This window comes from Macaca thibetana, chromosome 14, assembly GCF_024542745.1.
Source record: "Macaca thibetana thibetana isolate TM-01 chromosome 14, ASM2454274v1, whole genome shotgun sequence".
Taxonomy (NCBI): Eukaryota; Metazoa; Chordata; class Mammalia; order Primates; family Cercopithecidae; genus Macaca; species Macaca thibetana.
The window spans coordinates 28,891,676-28,913,412 of NC_065591.1; the positions used below are offsets into that span (position 1 = coordinate 28,891,676).

At 42.7% G+C, this 21,737-nt stretch overlaps 2 protein-coding genes across 44 annotated transcripts in view; one reads left to right on the top strand and one right to left on the bottom strand.

The window, feature by feature from the left end:
* COMMD9 (COMM domain containing 9) overlaps positions 1-21,737 on the top strand; it is a 1,186,740-nt gene that overhangs the window by 1,100,140 nt on the left and 64,863 nt on the right. The window contains exon 1 of one of the 43 annotated variants that reach the window (XM_050759475.1): positions 20,823-20,826. The exons of the other annotated variants lie outside the window; for them this stretch is intronic. The gene's annotated coding sequence lies outside the window, so the exon portion shown is untranslated. Of the gene's footprint in view, positions 1-20,822; positions 20,827-21,737 lie in introns of those variants that run through there. 43 annotated transcript variants of the gene reach the window in all.
* Positions 1-21,737, bottom strand: part of PRR5L (proline rich 5 like) — a 182,120-nt gene that overhangs the window by 109,538 nt on the left and 50,845 nt on the right. The gene's annotated exons all lie outside the window — the stretch shown is intronic.

Genomic DNA, 21,737 nt, shown 5'->3' on the forward strand with positions numbered 1-21,737 from the left:
GCGTGAACCCGGGAGGCGGGGCTTGCAGTGAGCTGAGATCCGGCCATTGCACTCCAGCCTGGGCAACAGAGCTAGACTCCGTCTCAAAAAAAAAAAAAAAAAAAAAAAAAAAAAAAAAAAAAGAATTTCAAGACAGCCACAGCAGAACATTGAACTGAGCTCTGAGCATGGGGCCCTGTGTGACTTCACGGCTCCTGCAGGCAACTTCAGGGGTCTCTGACCACATGTCGAGAACTGCTGCTGTAGAGTTATACTTGCTTCTTGAATCAAATGAGTGGCTTCAGACAATTAGCGTACACCAGGGTGATATCAAGTTAGGAGTGTGTGCATGTATGTGTGTTTGAGCTGCTGGATCACCAGGTGTAAGTGTTCTTGAGTAATAGCATATACCTAACAAGATAAAAGCATAACTTACACAGATTTTCCCTCTGGGTGTATATCATAAAACCTTATTCTCTTATTCAGCCTATTATTCCACACTGACCCTAAACACACACACACATACACACACGCATTTATGCATGCACACACATACTCCTTGAGCTGATGAGTTGCATGCATGTGGGTGTGTGCGTTACATGTGTGATGGGTTGCACATACCCTTTGTGTTCCAAATGGCTGCACACCAGATAGTCAGATATTTGTCATGGTTTCCTGTTTTGGGTTTTTATTGGGTTATAGGCTTTGATCAGCAAAACTGATACCTCTAGTCCCCATTTTCCTGTTTGGTACCTTATACATAGTAGACACTCTAAGCATTTGCTGAGTTAAATTTTATAACTCTGGTGGTTAAAGAAAATTATGCCTGTTAAATACTGTTAGCAACTGATGGTTGGCACATAGATATCCCGTTTGATTCTCCTTCCTAAGAACTCAACACTTAGAGAGGTCACCATCCCACTAATAATAGGTAGACTTGTCCAAAGAAGAACAGTATGTCACTGTCATTCTACTAGAAACAAGGTAACAATATTTCATGATTCTCCTGAGATTCAGGGATGAGTTTAGCTAATAAAGAACATAAAAAGGTTTCTGTAGTATTTGTGAGTGTGTGTGTGTTTGTGTGTGTGTGAGACAGAGTCTCACTCTGTCACCGAGGCTAGAGTGCAGTGGCATGATCTCGGCTCACTGCAACCTCTGCCTCCCAGGCTCAGGCAATTCTTATGTCTCAGACTTCCTAGTAGCTGGGACTACAGGTGCGCACCACCGTGTCCAGCTAATTTTTGTATTTTTAGTAGAGACGTGATTTTGCCCTGTTGGCACTCAAACTCCTGACCTCACGTGATCCACCCACCTCAGCCTCCCAAAGGGCTGGGATTACAGGCATGAGCCACCGCACTCGGCCAGGCTTCTGTGACATTTAAAACAATACCCTATAGTTTCTGTTATATAACAGTCTGGATGTATCCCGTCTCTGTTTCTGTTGATCCCACTCCTTTGGGACATACTGTTAGTGTCTTCATGGCATCTGCTCTGGAATCGTTATGTCTGTATCTTATCTGTTATTTTCTACATTTTAATGAAAGTGTCATTGCTGATATCTTTGCATCATTATTGATTGTCAACATTTGATCACAAACATTTATGTCTTCCTAAAGAACAAAACACCAGAATAAAATGATAATTAATATGTAAAAAAATAAAAATTAAATATAATGCCCTAGACTCCAAGTAACAAATTAATCCATTTCAAAGAATAGTATACACATGTATAAATATAATGCGGCCTCTGTTACAATTCTGGTCAAATCACCTCTTTCTCCAACACCGAAGAAAGTGACTGTGGCCTCTCTCCCACGCTAAGACAAACTCTTACAATAAGAGGATTAATCTTTCACCTAAAATGACAGAACATCCTTCTGTTCTCATTAGAAGTTAATACTGCTCCAAGTACAAAGGACCCCTGGATCTTTAGTTCAAATCTGCCACTTACAGATAAGGAAACTGAGGTTCAGCCACATGAAGTGACTTATTTGTCCAAAATCACACACAGCTATTTAATGGCAGCACTGGGACTCAAACGCAGTTCTCCTAACATTAGATAAAGGACCATCCAACCACAAGAATGTGAGCCTGCAAGTCAGCGTGGGTCCAGGTAACTGAAAATCCAACCACTGATTACTAAAAATTCAAGCACTGATGTATTAGGGATCGTCAATAAGTAAAATGCAAAACATCTCCAAATCTAGCCAGGTGCCAAAGCCCTTAACCAGTGCCCTGAGCACTATCCCCTCCCAGTTGTATGAAGTATCTTTCCTTCTTCTTTAGCATCTTCATTCTCTCCCCCTTTACCAGCCCTTTTTCTTACGTCCAATGTATATTTATCACTTTGGGAAGAAGAAAAAACAAACCTCTACATGGCTGGCCACTCCTTGTAGTTGTAATTCTATTTCTTTCCTGACAGTTACTGCCAAATTCTTGGAAGTTATATACAGGCATACCTTGGAGATATTGCAGGTTTGGTTCCAGACCATAGCAATAAAGTGAATAATAATATCACAATAAAGTGAGTCACACAAAGTTTTGAGTTTCCTGGTGCATACAAAAGTTACGTTTATACTATACTGTAGTCTATTAAAAGTGTGTGCAATAGCATTGTGCCTAAACGATGTACATACTTTAATTTAAAAATACAGCTAAAAAATGTTGATCATCTGAGCCTTCAGTGAACAGTAATCTTTTTTGCTGGTGGAGGGTGTTGCCTCAATGTTGATGGCTTCTGACTGACTGGTAAGGGTACTGGGTGCTGAAGGTTAGCATGGCTGTTGCAATTTCTTAAAATAAGACAACAACGAAGTTAGCCTCATTGATTGACTCTTCCATTCACAAAAAACTCTTCCTTTCACAAGAGATAGCGGACAGCATTTTACCCTCAGTGGAATTTCTTTCAAAACTGGGGTCAGTCCTCTTAAACGCTGCCACTGCTTTATCAACTAAATTTATGTAATATTCTAAATCTTTGTTGTTGTTTTAACAATGTTTATAGCATCTTCATCAGGAGGAGGTTCTATTTCAAGAAACCACTGTTTTGCTCATCCATAAAAAGCAACTCCTCATCTCTTCAAGTTTTATTATGAGCTTGCAGGAATTCAGTCACATCTTCAGGCTCTACTTCTAATTCTAGTTCTCTTGCTATTTCTACCACATCTGCAATTACTTCCTTCACTGAAGTCTTGAACCTCTCAGAGTCACTCCTTAGGGTTGAAATCAACTTCTTCTAAACACCTGTTAATGCTGAGGTTTCAACTTCCTCCCATGAATCACAAATGTTCTTAATGGCATTTGAAATGGTTAATCCTTTCCAGAAGGTTTTCAACTGACTTTGCTCAGATCCATCAGAGGAATCACTATCTGTGGCAACTTTAGCCTTTCAAAACGTATTTCTTAAATCATAAGACTTGAAAATCAAAATTACTACTTCATCCCTGGGCTGCAAAATGGATGTTGTGTTAGCAGTCATGAAAACATTAATCTCCTTATACATCTTCATCACAACTCCTGGGTGACTAGGTGCATTGCCAGAGAGCAGTAATGTTTTTAAAGACATCTTTTTATTTTTTCTGAATAGTAGTCTCAACAGTGGGTTTAAAGTGTTCAGTAAAACATGCTGTAAGCAGATGTGCTGTCATCTGGACTCCTTGTTCCCCTGACAGAGCACAGGTAGAGTATATTTAGCATAATTCTTAAGGGCCCTAGGATTGTAAAAAGGGTAAATGAGGACTGACTTCAACTTTAAGCCACTAGCTGCATTGGCTCCTAAGAAGAGAGTCAGCCTGTCCTTTGAAGCTTTGGAAACAACCATTGACTTCTCACTAAACTGAAAGTCCTAGAGAGCATCTTTTTCCAATGACGGCTGTTTTGTCTACATTGAAAATCTGTTTAGCGTAGCCACCTTCATCAATGATCTTAGCTAGATCTTCCACATAACTTACTGCAGCTTCTCCATCAGCCCTTGCTGCTTCACCTTGCACTTTTATGTAATGGAGATAGGTTTCTTTCCTTAAACCTCATGAACCAGCCTCTTGTAGATTCCAGCTTTTCTTCTGCAGCTTCCTCATCTGGCTCAGCCTTCATAAAATTAAAGAGAGCTACGACTTTGCTCTGAATTATGCCTTGGCGTAAGGGAATGTTGTGGCTGGTTTGATCATCCATCCAAACCACTAACATTTTCTCCATATCAATAACAAGGCTGTTTTGCTTTCTTATTATTATTGAGTTCACTGGAGTAGCACTTTTAATTTCAAGAACTTTTCCTTTGCATTCAGAACTTGGCTGTTTGGCCCAGCTGAGATGGAATTTTGGCTCATCTCGGCTTCCAACATGCCTTCCTCACTAAGCTTAATCATTTCTAGATTTCGATTTAAAGTGAGAGACGTGGTCTTTCCTCCACTTGGACACTTAGAGGTCACTGTGGCATTATTAATTGACTGATTTCAATATTATTGTGTTTCAGGAAATATCAAGACCCCAGGAGAGGGAGAGTCAAGGGAACAACCAGTTAATGGAGCAATCAGAACACATATAACATTTATTGATTAAGTATGCCATCTTATGCGGGTACAGCGTGTGGTGCCCCAAAACAATTACAATGGTAACAGCAAAGATCACTCATGATAGATCACCATAACTGATAAAATAACAATGAAAAATTTGGAAATATTGTGAGAATTACCAAAATGTGACACAGAGACAGAAAGTGAGCACACGCTGTTGGAAAAATGAGGCCAACTGACTTGGCCAGAGGGTTGCCAAAAACATTCAATCTGCCAAAAGCACAGTATCTGTGAAGTGCAATAAGGCAAAGTAGAATAAAACAAGGTATGCCTGTAAACCCTGGAGGCCTCCCTTTTCTCACTTCCTTAAACTCCCTTAAGGCCTCACAGTCTGACTGCCACCCCAGTACCTTACAGAAACCACCCACTCAGAGGTCAATGATCTGCTTGTTGCTAAATCAAATGACTTTTACTTAGTCACAATTGTCCTTGATATCAGTGATCATGCTTCCCCACTAGTGACAGCTGTCGTAATAATACAGAAGCTTTGATACTTAAAAATAGATCAGATGTTGGCTGGGCATGGTGGCTCATGCCTGTAATTCCAGCACTTTAGGAGGCCGAGGCAGGCAGATCAATTGAGCTCAGGAGGTTGAGACCAGCCCAGGCAACATGGTGAAACCTCGACTCTACAAAAAATAGCTGAGCATGGTGGCATGTGCCTGTAGTCCCAGCTACTTAAAGGGCTGAAGCTGGAGGATCATTTGTGCCTGGGAGGTCAAGGCTGCAGTGAGCTGTTCGCGCCACTGCACTCCATCTTGGGCAACAAAGGGAGACCCTATCTCAAAAAGAAAAAAAAACAAAGATCAGTTGTTAATAGGCTGTTTGTAAGTTCAGTGTAATCCCAGCACTCTGGGAGGTCAAGGCGGGCAGATCACCTGAGATCAGGAGTTTGAGACCAGACTGGCCAATATGGGGAAACCCTCTCTCTTCTAAAAAATACAAAAAAAAAAAAAAAAAAAAAAAAGTAGCTGGGCATGGTGACATGCACCTATAACCCCAGCTACTCGGAGGCTGAGGCTGGAGAATCACTTGGACCCAGGAGGCAGAGGTTGCAGTGAGCCGAGATCGCGCCACTGTACTCCAGACTGGGTGACAGAGAAAGACTCTGTCAAAAAAAAAAAAAAAAAAAAAAAAAGCGAAGCAGAGCAAAGCAGGGACTCTGGGGTCAGACTACCTGGTTCAAATCTTACTTGTACAATTCACTAACTGGGTCCCTTAAGTAAGTTGTGCCTCCACTTTTAAATCTATAAAATAGGCACGTAACACTAATTCACAGAGTCTTGGTGAAAGTCCATGCAGTATGCTTGGAACTGTCTGCCACATATTGCATTCTCAGTAGGTGCGAGTTGTTGTTGATGCTATATTCGTAAATCCAAGGTGAACAAGACGAGACTAAGTTTGCAATCTTCACTCACATATCCACCAAATAGAAATGTTAGTTTAGACTCTGAAGTTTATATTTCTCTTTGCCACCATAAAACATTCCGCTCTTGGACATCCTTCCTTAAAATGGATCAATTTGTAAATCTGTTGAGGCAGATGAGACCTCCCTCAGCTGATGGTCTCTAGAAATATCTGAGAGGTATGGGATCCATGACCCAATCACCTGAGATTCATTTAAATGAAGAACATATTCAAATGAATGAACTTAACCTCACGGAATGCCCATGGCTTACAACAATCATCTCCAAGCAGCATTTTCTCCAAGCTACCCCTTTATGTTCTCCAACCTCTAGCCACCTCCTGAATTTGCATAAGCCATCTGAAATTGAGGCTGAGCTCTAGCCACATATTCCAGATTTTTTCCAGTTTAGTCTTCGCTTTTCCTTGCCCCTGGCTAATAACTGTCTTGTGTGTAAGCTCAACATTTTTCACATACCGTATGATTCCCTCTTTGTTCTGCACCACCATAATAATCATAATCACAAAGGAAGATGTTGCTTGAGTGCTCACCATGTGCCAAACTCATTTCTAAGTATTTAATATGTATCGTCATCCCCATCATCCGATGCTTCACTTCAAAGGCACATGTAACATTCTGCGTTTTCTCACTTTCTTTTCTTTTTTAGACAAATATAGAATGGTCCTATTGCAATACATTTTCTCACTTTCAATTTTAAAAAATGACCTCTACTTTCATTATGACTGCAGCACATTCCTCTCACTGCTTCTGTGCATATAGGAAATAACAGGCTTAGTAAACTTTATCATACCTCAAAACTCACCACAGATGCAACCAACAAATTATTGATAAGGGACAGCCAGATGGCCAAAGCTAAAATAACTGTCCCGACAACTTATTCCAATCTTTGGTGGCAGTTGATGTGCCTTTGCCTGGAGCGCAACTTTGTTCATAGCAATAAAATAGTATAAACTGAAAGATGACTAGAGACACTTATGTAGGTTTGCTGCATGTTTACCAGGTCCCAGGCACTGTTCTAAGAGCTTCACATGTATTATTTTTATTTCATCTTCAAAACAGTCAGGAGGTGACTACTGTTATCATTTCCATTCTACAGACAAGGAAACTGAGGTTAAAGAAGTGATTTGCCCAAGTCATAGTAAGCCAGAATTGAGACAAAGGTGCTCCTGACAATGAAGTCTATGTCTCAGCCACCCAATGCCTAGGTTGACTTCTGTAGCAGTGTACTCTCCTGTCTTTCTAGCCACTTCTGACTATTGATTCTTTGTCTCCTCTGGCTTCTCTCCCTTTTCCCTTTCTCCACATGACTCTTAAAGTCCTAGGAATGGTCGCTCATTTTTACAGTCACTGAGCTTGATTATAAACCCTCTGGAGCAAGGGTCCCCAACCCCCAGGCAACAGATAAGTACCAGTCTGTGGCCTGTCAGGAATGGGGCCACACAGCAGGAGGTGAGTGATGGGCAAGCAAGCATTACTAGCTGAGCTCCACCTCCTGTCAGATCAGCTGCAGCATTAAATTGCAGCATTAAATTCTTATAGGAGCGCTAACCCTATTGTGAACTGCACATGTGAGGGCTATAGGTTGTGTGCTCCTTATGAGAATCTAATGCCTGATGATCTGAGGTGGAACAGTTTAATCCCAAAATCATCTCTCCCTAGACCTCTGTGGAAAAACTGTCTTCCACAAAACTGGTCCCTGGTGCCAAAAAGGTTGGGGGCTGCTGCTCTAGAGTCCAGCCTGTTCATTCCTGTCTCCCTAAAGACTCTGTCAGCACCTGGCAACAGTACATAAACAGTATATTTTTATTGAACGAATGAATGAACAATTCACTTTTCTCAAGATTATTTGGAAAATAGTAATCATTTCATTCTAAATGAATGATAGGAGCTTCGCCCTTTACAATTTTATGGTTTTCTTTGACTCATGTGATGCTGGAGCTCATCAATATAAGACATTGGTTCTCAACCAGGGGCAATTTTGTCCCTCCATACCTACTCCTCTGGAGACACTTGGCAACGTGTGGAGATGTTTTTAAATGTCACCACTGTAGATGTGCAGAGAAGGAGAAGATGCCAACGGCATCTAGTGGCAAGGATGCTGCTGAACATATGATGTGCAAGACAGGGATGCTGCTAAACATCCTACAATGTGGGTGACAGTCACCCACAACAAACAGCTATATGAGTTTGAGGTTGCAGTGGGCTATGATTGTGCCACTGCACTCCAGCCTGGGCGACAGAGCAAGACTCTGTCTGTAAGAAGAAACAAACAAAACCAAATAACCAAATATTTTTACACCATCCTTCTCAGTCAGGTGGGCCAAGTTCTTCCTGTCACTTCTGGGATAAGGCAGAAATCTATGTGACCCACAGGACTGTACCCGATACGGCTGTCCACCTCTCCAGTTCATCTCACGCCATATTCCTTCTCTCTGTCCTCTCTGTCCAAAAGTCAATAGTGCTGAGGTTGAGAACACTGGTATCAGGGTTTGTTCTTCATAAAACTGGTATCCTGGTATCTGAGGAGGGCCAGGGATGTCTAAGCCCCACCGTTTAGCTGAGTGCCAAGTCTGTAACCTGGGATTAGCACTGCCCTCTGAGCTGAAGAGAAGGGGAAAATTGGGGATCCAGCCTGAGGATCCAGAGATCTAAATACTGGCCCTGAAGCCAGGTACCAACATGAGTTACTGCTGTAGGCAAGTTGTTTAACCTCCCTGGGCTCAACTTTTCATCTGTAAAGGGGAAAGGGGGAAGGAGTAAGGTGAGCCCTGTCTAGATCTAAAACTCCCTAGTTTCAAAGATAAATAGATGGGACTCAATTAAACTAAAAAGCTTCTGCACAGCAAAAGAAACTATCAGCAGAGTGAACAGACAACCCACAGAGTGGGAGAAAATCACAATCTATACATCTGACAAAGGACTAATGTCCAGAATCTACAAGGAACTCAAACGAATTAGTAAGAAAAAACAACAACAAATAATCCCATCAAAAATGGGCTAAGAATATGGATACACAATTCTCAAAAGAAGATATACAAATGGCCAACAAACATATGAAAAAATGCTCAACATCACTAATGATCAGGGAAATGCAAACTGAAACCACAATACCATACCACCTTACTCCTGCAAGAATGGCCATAATCAAAAAATCAAAAAATAATAGATGTTGGTGGGGATGCAGTGAAAAGGAAACACTTTTACACTGCTGGCGGGAATGTAAACTAGTACAACCAGTATGGAAAAAGGTGTGGAGATTCCTTAAAGAAGGAAAAGTAGAACTACCATTTGATCTAGTAATCCTGCTAGTGGGTGTCTACCCAGAGGAAAATAAGTCATTATACAAAAAAGATATTTGCACACGCATATTTATAGCAGCACAATTCGCAATTGCAAAAATGTGGAACTAGTCCAAATGCCCATCAATCAACGAGTAGACAAAGAAATTGTGGTATGTGTATATATATATTTATGTGTATATATATATTTATGTGTGTTATATATATACACACATAAAATGAATACTACTCAGCCATTAAAAAGGGATGAAATAATGCCATTCACAGAAACCTGAATGGAACTGGAGACTATTATTCTAAATGAAGTAACTCAAGAATGGAAAACCAAACATCACATGTTCTCACTCATAAGTGGGAGCTAAGCTGTAAGGATGCAAAGGCATAAGAATGATACAATGGACTCTGGGGACTCGGGGGAAAGGGTGGGAGGGTGGTGAGGGATAAAAGACTAGACACATTGGGTACAGTGTACATGGCTCGGGTGATGGGTGCACCGAAATATCAGAAATCACCACTAAAGAACTCATTCATGTAACCAAACACCACCTGTTCCCCAAAAACCTATTGAAATTTTTAAAAAGAAGAAAATAAATAAATAAAACCCTAGTTTTAACAAATTCTGAAACATGAACTTTTTTTAACTGGTCCTCTGTTTCATAACCAATCCCAAGTCAAGTTTTATCTTTACCTTTAAGAACCTCTTGCCACTGTCCCTTTTATTCTTCACTCCCTCTTATTCTTCACTTCTCCACCACTTTCTCCTCCCCGGCACACACATGCACACATATACACACTCACACACATTCACACATTCACACACACACACACACACACACTTTCACATTCACAGACTCACATATCCACACACTCACCCATCCCACACACACACACTCACTTATCCCCCACACACACTCACACTCACCCACCCCCACACACACACCCTCCCACACACACACTCACCCACCCACACACACACTCACCCACACACACACTCACTCACTCTCTTCCTCCATCCGGGCCCTCATTGTCACCACCTGGATTACAGCAAGAAACTCCTAATTGACTTCTTTTTCTCCAGGGTTAAACATTTTAACCTGGATTCTCAGCAGCCCTTCCTACAAAGCGTAAGGTATGTTTCCCTCCTCCTTGTGCTCTTCTCATCCTCCCCAGAGAGGTGCTCCTGTTTCAGATTCCTTCTGCAAGGAGGCTTCTCTGAAGTCAGCAGAATTGCCCCTTCTTTGCTCACATTCTAGTGCCAGGTTCCATTTTCCTCTTGCGATTTTTCACCACACCTTCCCTGCAGCTAGGAGAGCAGTCCTGGCCCTGGGTTACAGTGCTCAGCACTCGGCTAACTGGTAGGGCTTATAAATCCCAGGCCCATCTCAGCCAGCAGAGCATAGGTTTTAGGAAATAAGAAGAAATCCATACATCTGTGTGCTTACAATGTGTCCAAGCATCACCGAGGCCACAGCATGGCAAAGATGTGCCTCAAACACACTGTGGGAGGCTGGGGTAGGCTCATTGTTTCTGCCTGCCAAAGACGGGCACCACGGGATTCCAGAGAAAGAACAGAAGGCCCCTCGCCTTCCTTCCCATGAACAATCGACCAGAAGGAAGCGGGATACTTGGCCAGGACTTCCCTGCAGGAAACCTGGGTCCTACTTGGGCCTCCTGTTTCCCCTCCCTCACTGGCCCTGGTTCAGTTCCCGGTGAATGATCAGCCTGTTTGGTAAACAGATACCAGAAAGAGGCAAGTGCAAGCTCCTATGGAATTTTTTTTTTTTTAACTTTAACTTAGTTGTTTTTAGAAACAACAGTTTTTGAAATCTTCAAATTTTCTTTCTTTCTTTCTTTCTTTTTTGCTTTGGCAGAGTCTTGCTCTGTCACCCAGGCTGGAGTGTAGTGGTGCAATGTCAGCTCACTGCAACCTCCGCCTCCTGGGTTCAAGCTATTCTCCTGCCTCAGCCTCCCAAGTAGCTGAGATTATAGGCGCCCGTCACCACGCCCTGCTAATTTTTGCATTTCTAGTAGAGATGGGGTTTCACCAGTTGGTCACACTGGTCTTGAACTCCTGGCCTCTCGCCCACCTTCATCTCCCAAAGTGCTGGGATTACAGGTGTGAGCTACCACACCCAGCCAAAATCTTCAATTTTTTAGCGAGGGACGCTAAGTACATTTTACATCATATGTACCCTGAACCTACTGTGTGCCTGATACCCTGCTTGGCCCTGAGAGAATAGGAAAGAACCAGTCTTTTACTATACGTGAGTGGTCATGAGCTAACTAATTTTCTGAACTCCACTGCTCATCAGTAAAGTAGAGACATTGGTACCTGAGTTATAGGGGTGTTGCAATGTCATTCAATATTGATTATCTGCGAAGATATCTGGCACCATTTCTGACACACAGCAATCTTCTTGAACTTGGCATCAATTATTCATTTTAAAGTAATCTTTTTTAAATAGCTATTAATATGAAAATATGTAAGACAAAGACCCAACTCTCTAAAATCTTACTTACAGTTATGGTTATGACACAGCCATGTGAGATTATTCATTTATGATGCAAACCAACACAGCATAGAATTACCAGCCCAAATGGGCAAGGCAGACAGAGGTGCCCGGAAGTTCCAGGAAGGAGATAAACACATGGTCGGAAGATGCGGGGACTTTGGTTAGCTAAAGGAGGAGTGGGATTCGGATGCACAGAAAGGTGAGGCAGGAAACTGGGGCTTTGGGCACTGTGTCACCTTCGATTTGCATCCTTTATTTTTCTCTCTAAGGATATATCAATGGAGTCTTTTATACATCATCTGCCTTACTAAATAGGAACAATAGATACCATGAAGCCTGTTTCACAGATGAAAACAACCAAGGCCCAGAGAAAGCCATGCAGCCAAGCTATCACCTTGGTTTTGTCTAAGAAGAGTATAGGGTAAAATGTTGTGAAGTTAAGGGGACCAGCATATCAAACACAGCTACCAGAGTAAAATAAGGCTACTCTGGCAGCTGTTATAGTAACAACCATAATAATAACAACCAAACCAACAACAAACTGTTAACATGTACTGAGCACTTACTGATTGTGCCAGACATAATGGAAAATGCTAAATGTGCATTGATTCATTTGATTCTCATAATAGCCCCATGAAATAAGTATCATTATCATAATCTTACTGTGGCTCTTTTACAGAGGAAAAATGGATGCTTGGAGAGATTCAGAAACTTTTTCCAAGGTTGCAAACCCAGGTCTGTCTACCCCAAAGCTCAGGCCCTGAACCACCATAGGAACTTTTTTCCCCCCAGGATCCTGAATCTTGCAGAGACCAGGCCCTCCTGAAATATTTTAGAAGGAGGCTATGTAAGGATCTCGTCCTTACATGGTGGCTGAACCATCATCTGCTCGACAAGAAGTGGATGTCAGTGGTTCAGGGCACAGCCTGGGGCATGGGTAACAGTTCCTTTCTCCTCTCTAGGATGTGAGGGCAGCTTTTATTTCTTCCATGCTTGTCCTCTCTTCTTCAGGCTCAGCAAACTCCACTCCTCTTGACAGCACTTCCACACTCTTCACCTTCCCAATCTCTGTCTTCAGCAAACATCTAGTTTGTCCATGTCTGCCTTATAACTCAGCACCCCAAAATTAAAAGAAAGTCCTAGATATGGTTTGACTGTTGCAAAAAACACTGGGACTGTCCCCTCTATTAATCAGAAAATTATACTTTCATTACCACCATCTCAAACTAGGTTGGGCTTTTAGCAGCTGCTGGTTTCTTGAAGCTTGTGGTCAACCAAAATCCCCTTAAATCAAGTCAAAACTGTCCCATTCCATAGGCAAAGTCATTTCTATACATCTGGGAATTCCCACTGCGTATGCATTTCATTGTAGGAATGTGAACAAGAAATTACGAAACAATACATGTGTTTCATTTCAAATCAAAGAAAACAGAAATGAATAAAGAAAAAACGAATAATCACCCTACTGCCAATCCCACCCTTTTTCTCCCCAAGGTAATCAGTATTAACAGTTTGGAGCCTATTCTTTTTTTTTTTTTTTTTTTTTTTTGAGACGGAGTCTCTCTCGCTCTGCTGCCCAGGCTGGAGGTGCAATGGCGCAATCTCGGCTCACTGCAAGTTCTGCCTCCCCGGTTCACGCCATTCTCCTGCTTCAGCCTCCTGAGTAGCTGGGACTACAGGCGCCTGCCACCACGCCCGGCTAATTTTTTTTAGTAGAGACTCGGTTTCACCTTGTTAGACAGGATGATTTCTATCTCCTGATCTTGTGATCAGCCCATCTCGGCCTCTCAAAGTGCTGGGATTACAGGCATGAGCCACCGCGCCCGGCCTGGAGCCTATTCTTATAAAACATATACAGAATATCCAAAGTTTCTTTTCAAAGATATCATACACTATGCAAAGTATCTGCAAACCATGACCCGTACACGAAATCTGATGCACTGCTTGCTTTTGTAAATAAAGTTTTATCGGAACACAGCTGTGCCTATTCTTTTGTGTATTGTCTATAGTTGCTTTTGCACTAGCTGAGTAGTTGTAACAAAAACCATATGGCCCACAAAACCTACAACATTTACTATTTGGCTCTTTACAGAAAATATTTGCCCATTCCTATCCTATGCACTATACTAGCTTGGTTTTTCGCTTAAGAAAACATTGTGGACGCTCTTTAGGTCACTGCCTATGGAGCTAATATTCTTGTAAAAGCTATCTAGTATTTTGTAATATGAATGATCCACAGTTTCTTCTATTATTTCACTACTGCTAGACACTGAAATTGTTTTCAGGTTTCTGTCACTATGGAAAATGCTGTAATAAACACCTATTTCTTTTTTTTTTTCCTTTGAGATGGAGTCTCGCTCTGTTGCCCAGGCTGGAGTGCAGGGGTGCAATTTCGGCTCACTGCAAGCTCCGCCTACCAGGTTCACGCCATTATCCTGCCTCAGCCTCCCGAGTAGCTGGGACTACAGACTCCCACCACCACGCCTGGCTAATATTTTGTATTTTTAGTGAGACAGGGTTTCACCATATTGGCCAGGCTGGTCTCGATCTCCTGACCTCGTGATCTGCCTGCCTCGGCTTCCCAAAGTGCTGGGATTACAGGCGTGAGCCACCGTGCCCAGCCTACACACCTATTTCTTAAATCCTTCAGAAGGCTGGGCCAGTTGCTCATGCCTGTAATGCCAGCACTTTAGGAGACTGAGGCTGGAGGATCGCTTGAACACAGGAGTTTGAGACCAGCCTGGGCAAGATGATAAGGCACCATCTCTACGAAAAAAAAAAAAAAAAAAAAAAAAAACTAAACTAAAAAATAAAGCCTTCAAAAGAAACTGGGTGTAATGAAGAGAGCCAAGGGGCTCTCAAGAGAAATACAGCCCTCATCTCAAACGCAATGCTCTCACTGTGTCAATAAGCCTCTTCAAGCAGCAGTTATAGCCAGCCCTGGGTGTTGCCATGCTCCTGTGAAAGGAATTATACTTTTAGGAAACAGAATATGTCTCCAAGTGAAAATCTTGTCCTGATAGATTCACCTACACTCTTCCCAGCTTTCTGCCAAAGCACAGAGCTTTTCCCTGAGCATCTGCTGTTACCTGACCTACCCACATCTCCCACTAAACCCTCCTTTACAACCCAGGCATTAGGCTGGGGCACCCACCACTGCATCCAGGCAGGGTTTTTGCCACTGCCAGGGCAAGAGGCACCTTGGAACAGGGGAGGAGTTAGGCTCAGGAGAGAAGATACCTTTGATCCTAGAGATGGAGGGAATATACATACAGGTCACTTGTTTCTAATCTTTTGGGGATCACAGACTCCTAAAAGCTATAGACCTTGTCTCCCCAAAAACTATGTCTGTTTTTTTTTCTTCATGAATTCTTCATAAATTCAGGGCATGCACAGAATTCCTGAAGATGCTATCCATGGGGCACAATCCCTAGGTTAACAACCCCAGCTCCAGGTACACTGCAATCACGTTCCCTACAGCGGGTTACCCGCCCCTTGTCAGGAGTTTAAGACGCAGCATATTTCTCTGTGATTCATTAACACTTCCCTTCCTCCCATCATCGACCTTGTGCCTGCTGTTCCAAAGGACTTCCTCGGGCTGGCAGTCACGTGCCCCCTTCTTCCTCTACCTATCCTGTTTGGGAAGATAAACGGACTTCCTAGCCCTCAAACCACCTCTCACTGGGCACAAAACACAACCGTCAGTCCCACGCGCTGACACGGTCCTTCCTGCCACTGCTGTCACCCTGACCTCCCTTCCTAGCCTCCAGTCAAGCCCAAGCTGGAAAGACCCTTTTCTCTCTAGCCCTTTGCCATCTGGAAAAGTCTTCTGGAACATTCCTAAAAGCTGTAAATCTTTGTGAACTAGTTTTTCCTTTCCGGCCTCTGCCTGAAAATTTGATGACTCTGTTGTTGCTGAATTATAACAAATCAAGCTTGGTAAAAACGCTTCAAAAATGCCAAATTCAATAGTCAAGGAGGAGCTCCATGGGTATTTGTGCTGTCCCTTCTTTACTGGTCAGAAAAGTAGCACTAAATAAACCTGACGTCTGGTCAGTTCATTCTGTCAGAATGCTCGTGGTTTTCATTTATCTTGATTTTTTAATCTCAGTCTTGAAAAGTAATGCTCATTTTTTGTTATTTACAAAAACTGAGGGCACTTTAGTGTATTCTAATGCCTCATAATGTCCATTAAACTGTTCTTGCCCTTTGACCCAGTAATACCCTTCCCAGAAATCTGCCCTGATAAAATACTAAGAAATTAAAACAAAAATTACCTTCAGAGATGGCTATTTTGTTGTGATTGACAATACAAAAAGTGCAAATGAAGTTAAATGTCCAAAACAGGTGATACAATATAGCCATAGAATGGAACATTATGTTTGCCTTAAAAATTATGTCAATAACTTTTAATAATATCAAGAAATATTTATAACATGTTAAGGAAGCAAAACATAAAACTGTAAATACAGTGCAATCTCACCTAAATGTTCATGGAAATAAGTCTGGAAGTAATACACCAAGACTTAACACGATTTTCTCTGAGTAATGAAATTAGACTATTTTATACATTTATATATTTTTCCAATTTTTCTATGAGCATGTGATTTTTTTTTTTTGAGATGGAGTTTTGCTCTTGTTGCCCAGGCTGGAGTGTGCAGTGGCACAATCTTGACACGCTGCAACCTCCACCTCCCAGGTTCAAGTGATTCTCCTACCTCAGCCTCCTGAGTAGCTAGGATTACAGACACATGCCACCACGCCTGGATAATTTTTGTATTTTTAGTAGAGACAGGGTTTCTCCATGTTGGCCAGGCTGGTCCTGAACTCCTAACTTCAGACAATCCACCCACCTTGGCCTCCCAAAGTGCTGGAATTATAGGCGTGAGCCACTGCACCACGCCAAGCATGTGATATTTCTAAAATAAAAACAACATAAAACTTATTTCTACATAGTAGAAAGAGCATGGGCTTTAGAATCAAATGACTTAGATCTATATTCTGACTGTGTCCTTGGATAGGTGACTAAAGCTTTCTAGACCTGTTTCCTCAACAGTAAGTGGAGGTAATAATAGTGTTTACATCATGGAGTCATTGTGAGAATCACGTACCTTATGTACGTACTCTTAGTTTCTTTTTGGTAAGTGATGGAAACCACTATAAAGGCTGATGGTTGAAGGTTAGCTGCTCTTCTACCACCCAAGAGCAAATCTCAGATCAAATCTTCCACAATACCAACGTTTGCTAAACTTTTAGAGTAAGCAGGAATAATGTGGTTCCTACAGCCTTTACTGCATGCTCAGTGAAGTCCTTGTTCGCTGTCTTTTTAGCTGTTCAGACCAACCTCCACCTTGCATGAAAGGGTCCTCAAGGTAGGTGAAACCATATTTCAGAGGTAAGGTTGTGAGACCCTTATAGACAGACTCAAGCAACAAAGAAATCCTCTAAGTAACTAGATAGAGGACCTTATAAGGATCAAGTCATCTTATATACTTTTCACACAGGGTGGACAATAATAATACTTTTTAGCTAATCTGCAAATCTTGCCTATCACTCACTGAAAATACATGTACTCCCTTACAGATATCGAACTAGAATTTGTCTCTCTCTTCTGTTTTTTTAACATTTGAAGCAATTCCGAATGCATTTCTGATTAACATGGAATTCTGACACAAATCACACAAGCCAGTCACATCCTGGTCCTGAAGGAATCATTTTGGGGTCTTTGCCCAGCTGCCTTTGAGATCGTCAGCCCTTCATGCTAAATTGTGAATCTGTGTAAGCTGCCAATCACTTTAAGAATCGCTTTTGCAAAACCATGATCTCCCTTGAAACATCAAATTGTTCTTGCCTTTCAATTTAACAATTCACTTATTGAAGTCTGTTCTAAAGCAGTTCTATCCAGTGCCCAGCACGCAGTCCCTGGTGCATCCCCGGTATTTTTTTTTTAATGCCTACAGGTTTTTAAAGGAGATTATGAGAAAAAAACAACATGCCAAAGTGACACATGAATTAATTTTTTCCCATTTCTTTCTAAAGTGTGGCTACGTTTAAAGGGGGACGAAGACTGGATGGTAAAGCGTCTCTGGTCAGAACACTGAGAGGAAAGAGTCAGCCCTGACCCTGAAGTTCCTAGGGCCAGAAAGGGTGCCCCATCCTCCACCTGATTCCAAGTCTCACTGTACCTCAAGGGATCCCAGAAGGAGGCCTGCTTTGGTATTCTGAGAGTTCTTCATTCAGAGTGGTTTTATCAGAGAAACTGAACCAGAAACTATTTGACTCAGATAACAGGATTAATTAACATTCTTCTCATTCTTCAAACAACTGATCAGGGTGGAGTACCGCCCATGTCTTACTGGAGGTAGACCTGGCACACCAGCTGCCTGAGACTCTCCTGGGATTTCCCGAAGTCATTTCTTTCTGCTGAACTCTAGGCTTCTCTAGGGATAATGTGTAATAATAACACTCCCCTTTGTTCTTTTTTTTTTTTTTTTTTTTTTTTTTTTTGAGACGGAGTCTCACGCTGTCGCCCAGGCTGGAGTGCAGTGGCTCGATCTCGGCTCACTGCAAGCTCCGCCTCCCGGGTTCGTGCCATTCTCCTGCCTCAACCTTCCGAGTAGCTGGGACTACAGGCGCTGGCCACCACGCCTGGCTGATTTTTTGTATTTTTAGTGGAGACAGGGTTTCACCATGTTAGCCAGGATGGTCTCGATCTCCTGACCTCGTGATCTGCCCGCTTGGGCCTCCCAAAGTGCTGGGATTACAGGAGTGAGCCACCGCACCTGGCCCCCTTTATTCTTACGGGACACATTTTTCCTCCCATCTGCCCTATTGATTTCCAGCTTTATATGTCCAGGTTAGTGTTGACAGACCAAAGCCAGCCTATACAATAAAGATAATGGTAATAATAATACGGTTTATAGAAACTTCTCTGTGGACTGGTACTAGGCTAAGCACTTGGTGTTCACCAATTCACCCTTAGTTGAGCCTTCATGGAGTGCGGAGTGGGACGTGGGGAGTGTCTCAGCTCCCACTGCCGACCCACCTTGAGTCTGCTGTATCCTCCCAAAAAGATCTAGCTCCATCAAGAAATTCAGGAACAATGGCTACTTTACTAAAGACTTGATGCAGAGATGGGCTTGTAGATGGAATCACAGTGTAGACCGAACAGTAGGAACTTTGAAAATTTCCATTAGCTGTCCAATGTCCACCCAACATTTCTTTCCTCTTCTAGTTGTCTCTTCATTTCTCCTGTTCTCGTCCCTACCTTTGCCTCTGTAATTCCCTTGGATATTCCAGAGCCATTAAGCACTGGCTCTACCTTGCAAAGCCCACCTGGCATCTCAGCTTCTGGAAAGCCAGGTAAACACCACAGAGCCCAATGACTTGACCTCAAGCTCTCGTCTTATGGGGAGGGGGTTCTTAGCAAATTCTAGCCACTATTATTATCTGATATAACGCTTACAACATTTATGGGAGGCAAGAGCTCTGTACTATTATTGTTCCCATTTTGTGCAGCAAGAAACAAGCTCAGAGGTTAACTTGCCCATGGTCACTTAGCCAGATTCAGAATTGGGAGCTCCAGAGCTGTGGGTGGTCTTAATGGCTCTGCTTACTGTGACAGCATGTCCCAGTGAGCTCCAAATACTTCCAGTTGAAGCCTGTGTTCTTCACTGTCAATGCACTCTGGTCTGGAATCCTATGATCGTCTTAACTATGCTAGAAGCTTATCCATTGTTGCATCCACAGCGCCTGGCATATCGAAGTGCCCAGTGAATATCTTCAGCTCCCAGGTTGGTCTTGGGACAGACTTCACCCCCCCGAACCAGCCATATTCCCTTTACCTCTGAATTATAGAAGCTTTCAAATGAAATTATCACTTGAGCCAAGCATATAGGGGGTTCACTTTCCCATGGCTGTGAGGCAAGTAATCCTGAACCCAAATTAATCTGTCTCTGTGTGACAGGCTCCATTTATCATGTTGTGGACTCTGCAGCACAGGGAGGCTCAGGAAGGCTGGGCGACCACTGTGGACATTGGCATGAAGGCCAGGATGCTTACTGAGTCCAGCACCATGTTTCATATCTGCCTCTCCATCTGCCTGCCTTTCCCGGAGAGAATCTGGGATGGAGATGGATTACACTTGTTTATGGGCTTATGTTTCAAGTGAGAGTTGGACGGAGGCTTAATAGAATTAATTAATTCCCTCTGTTCCATGAGAGATAGAAGAAAGCTGTCTCTACCATAGCTGTCTCTGAGATGGCCCCAGAGACACTGCTAGGTGTTCACCTGGGATCCTTTCATTGCCCCCATCTCTAGTGCAAGTTCAACTTTGTTTAGAGCAATAAAGAAGAACAGTCTTTCCCCCCTTGCATGTTATTTGTATAGGAAATCAGCTCTGGGGTTTTTGTAGTTTTGATGTGTCAGCTTCAGGCAGCACAGGGGGCAGATTCTTCCCTGCTTCTGTCTCCTTTTAGAGCAGAGACACAAATTCCACTGTCTGCATTGAGAGGTAACAGTGCAGAGTTTCAAAGCCAAGACTCTGAAGCCAGAATGCCAGGGTGTGAGTCCCAGCCATTTCACTACTAGTGTGGCCCCAATTCCCTCATCTGCAAAGTGGTGCCAGTGTAATAGTACCTCTTCCCAAAGTGACTGCAGTGATAAAAAGTAAAACACTTTGAACAGTGTCTGACACATAGTGTTATATGCATGCGCACTCTGTATCATTATTATCAGTTATTATTTATGACAAGCTAGAAAGGAAAACAAATATGGCTCTAAGGACCCAAGTCATAGGGAGGAGGGACTGTGCCATCTTAGACAGCACATGCCTCATCTGCACTTGGCAGCCTAAGTCCATGGGCATACAGAGCCAATGTTTCCAAAATCTGCCAATTTTTCAAGAGAAACTAAAAATCCAGATTTTGTGTGACATCTAATTTGCAATTGCTGACAACAAATTTAGAAACATTATTAAATACTGGGCTGGACAGAACAAAACCACACAGATTGGTGAGCCCGGTCCAGCAGGGGGGCTCCAGACTGCAGTCTTTGCTCGGTTACTCCTTCCTGTCACTGCAGAATGGATGAGATCAAAGCTGTACCCAGAAACACAGCTGTGCACTGGATGGCAGCAACTGTGCAGTAAGGACGCAAGGAGGGAGAGCCCAGAGGTTGAGAGCTCAGAGAAGAAGTTGGGTGCAGTCATTCAGGCAAAACACAGAAAGAGGTGAATTGTTTTTATCACGTCCAAAGTAGGATTTGATAACTATAAGGGAAGAGAGGGAGAGAGGGCTGGCAGCTGAGACTCGGATGGCAAGTGGTAGGTTGGCAGTGCCCAGGCTGGGGCAAGGCCATCCCAGCCCAAGAAAGCTTCCTAATGGGCTGGGGTAGCTGGCATCATCCACGTTGTGGATGGATATTTTAAACAAAGGCAGTAAATCTTTAAATGATGAGACCACCAATGTTTTCCAGTCACCTTTTGATCATAGTGACTAAGAGCCTAGGCTCAGGAATCAAGCTACCTGGATTAAATCTTAGCTCCACCCCTTACCAGCTGTGTGACTTTGGGCAAGTAACTTAACCTCTCTGTGCCTCATTTTTATCTGTAAAAATTAATGGTGCCTACCTCCTAGATGTCAAAAGAAAGAAATGAAATGATACACATGAAAGACTAGCACAGTGCCTAGAACATCGAAGTTAATAAATATTATTGTGAATATAAGTTATAATCAATTAAATAAGTGTCAGCTTTTATTCCTCAATAAACCAACAGGGATTCACGAAGTACTTAATATACGCAAGTTTTAAAACCAGATTCCAAGACCAGGCACGGTGGCTCACACCTGTAATCCCAGCACTTTGGGAGGCCGTGGCGGTTGGATCACCTGAGGTCAGAAGTTTCAGACCAGCCTGGCCAACATGGCAAAACAGTGTCTCTACTAAA